A 3,337-nucleotide genomic window follows, 5' to 3' on the forward strand; every position below is an offset into this window, starting at 1 on the left:
TAGATTGTATGCATGTATTGTTTTCATTAACCATGTGTGATCTACCCTATCAAAGGCTTTTTGTCGGTCTATGCTAAGGATTGCCATTTGCGTGTTCTTCTGTGTAGCGTAAAATACTATGTCTCTTATAAGATATGTGGAATTTTGTATGTTCCTGCCTGGTAAACTGTATTGTTAGTCTATATAAATTATCCTGTCTATGAAAGGTTCAATTTCCTTACTAGTGCCTTGGTCAAGATTTTGTATTCACTGTTCAGTAGGTATATGGGTCTATAGTTCTGGACTTTTGTTCTGTCTGTGTCAGGTTTGGGGATTAGAGTGATGTACGCTCTGTTAAAAATCTGTTGCACTGGAACCTCTGTCTTTTAAGGCCGCGTTTGGTATCGGGGTAATATCGATTTTATTTATTTATTTATTTTTTCTTTGCATTTTTTAATAAGTTAACACCATACATGAATAACATGATCTAAAGCCTAATCATTTTCTTGCAAAACTGACATCAACTCATAAGAACATGGTTTGTCCCAGTCATGATTTTGACTAGGTAGTTTAATTCTGGACTATCTAACAAGATTGAAAGTTTAATGTCTTTCAATATCAGAAGTGGGTTAAAATTTGGTTTAATTTGACTACAAACCCACCTGCGAACATTGCGATATGTCAAGTGAAAAAAAAGCAAATGCTATTGGTTCAGCTTATCTAACAGTGTTTGAATATTATTAGCCCCCTTACTGAGAAACGTGAATTGTTACACATGAAAATTTCAATCTGTTCAGTCGGGTCTTTCACGTTTTAAAATTACAAGTGTTGCATAAAATTACATGCACACTGAAAATTTCTATCCAAACATCGAGTCATGTAGATTGCTTAATTCAAATTCTCTCTGTTTTGCTCGGGCCTTATGTTTTTTTTTTTATATTTTTCATACTGTGGGTCATCTGTTGGATATTACTGACGACACATGGGGCAAGAATTCATTTTCCTAGCCACGGCAATATACAGGCACAGTGAAATTGATGGTTGCATGGGAGAATTTTAGTTTCATCATCTTCATCAAATTCCATCAAACAGACAGGACACTTTATTCCTTGTGCTGCTACAGTTGGTGTGACTGAATGGGTTGGAAGTTTATCAACAAATTCCCTGGAAGCTGGTGGTGCTCTTCCATCACTTCCAAAAAACCTATTGAACTCTATATCCCAGGGGTCGGCAACCTGCGGCTCGCGAGCCGCATGCGGCTCTTTTGATATCAAGATGCGGCTCTCCAGCTCCTTGCACAAATACTAATAATCTTAATAAAAAAATAAAATATTTGAAATAAAAAAAATGTTAGTGGCTCTTTAAAACCAAGGAAATTTCTGTAGACATGTATACAGCGAACAACAGACACAAAATACATAGTCAGCCATTAGGACGTTTTTTTAGACATTTATAAATAGAACACTGTACGCATGACGTAGGCGGCTAACAAAAAAAACATGTTTAAACTATTTTATGTTCTATCTATTAAGCTAGTCACAAACACATTAACATGTTTTATACCCAAAAAAATGTGATTGGTAACATTTACATACTATTTCTGTGCTCTGATTTCATTGCATAGAGTTTGTCGATGGTAGATTTTTTTATTTTATAAAACAATATGTTAAAAATGACTGACACTGGATTAACTTTGAAAATGTATTTTTTTTTTAGTTTTAATGCTCCATTTCTTTTTATTTACACGAAGTTAGAACCCTATGTTTCACTTTCGTAAGGCAAACATTGATTAGCTGTACAGAAACACAGTGATCGATATTTATTTGTTTACAAAGTTTTGCAGATAAGGTTTTTAAATATAAATGTGATTTTATACATCATGCCATATTTCTGCCATTTTGTTTTTGCATTTTGTTTTATAAAATGTATGCTAGCCTATAGAATAAAGAGTGCTTATGTCGCCAATTCAACGTGCAAAACAAATTGCGTTTAGCTTTTTTTTTTTTTTTGAAATAGCGTTTAATTACCAAAACAAAACACTAATACGTCAAACACATCCACACTTTCAAAACTCCATGAACAATGCGTAATCTTGTGTATTGTTGTACTCCGTAATAAATTAATCCATTACCCTAACCAAATGAACATATAATTGTGTACAGCTTGGTTGATGCAGATAGTTGCACGTTTGATATGTTGTGTATAAAGTCCGTTTTATAAACGTTTTAAAATCGCAATCATTGTTTTCTTAAATGAATACGTTGATTGATTTTTGTGTAGAACTGCATTTCATCTTTATTTTAAATTGTATTTGATAGTTATAGATTGTACTGCTGTTTAGATCGCATATGGCACTTTTGACTTTTATTTAAGCGACCTGCCCCGATAAATCTTTTAATACAGGTCTATCTACGATCAGACCATTCGAGTCACATACGACCTGAGTTAGCACTAGATTTTAACATTTAGCCAACACTGTAATGTCATATGTAAGTATAATCAACACCAACAGCAATGGAGCTTCGCCCATTAATGATCCATCTACGTGGAAAGCTGTTGAGAGAAGCCTCTGTGATTACGGCCCGCGTTGCTTAATACATGCGTGGACCCAACTCTTTTCAGATACAGCCAAGTCACAAACAATCTCAATCAAAATATCTGAAGAAGATAGACCATCATCAAGACCAACGGCCACCAAATTATTTATGGCCACATAATCCACAGTCTAATCAGCCCGCACCAGATCCTGCAAACCAAACCTTTATTGTAGCAGATCTAAACAACACTAAAACACAACATGGACCCAACACACTTGAGCTATCCATGTACAAGAAAGATACTGTATGTGGCACTGTGATGACGAAATAGTGTAATGTTGGTCATAGATAAGCGATAGGTAGCGTAGGTCAACTAGACATTGGTCAAGCAGAACCAATATAATGCAGTGACGAACTGACCATTTACGTGAGATGATCAGCTGACCACTGAAGCATCAGGTGCGAGTTGGATGTAGATAACGTTAGAAGATTGTTATAGTTTTCAGAGGAAAAACTATGTGACCATTTATGTGAGATGATCAGCTGACCACTGAAACGAGTTAGGGGATTATTGGAGCGTTTAGGGATCAATCGCGGAAAAGCGAGTAGTAGCGGAGATTGATATTTGTGCGAAAAAGCATTCGAAATCAGACTAGAGACCGAATATTATTATGAGTTGTGTAGAGTAAGAGAGAATAGAAAATGTATTATATGCAAATAAAGCAACATACTAATTATATGTTTATCGCAAGTATCAACTAATAACATGGTCATTACAAGGCATGCCAGGATCCCATCTATTTTAAGAGAAATAAACAACA

Source organism: Physella acuta, unplaced genomic scaffold, assembly GCF_028476545.2.
Source record: "Physella acuta isolate Inbredline_101_S28 unplaced genomic scaffold, ASM2847654v3 ptg000783l, whole genome shotgun sequence".
Taxonomy (NCBI): domain Eukaryota; kingdom Metazoa; phylum Mollusca; class Gastropoda; family Physidae; genus Physella; species Physella acuta.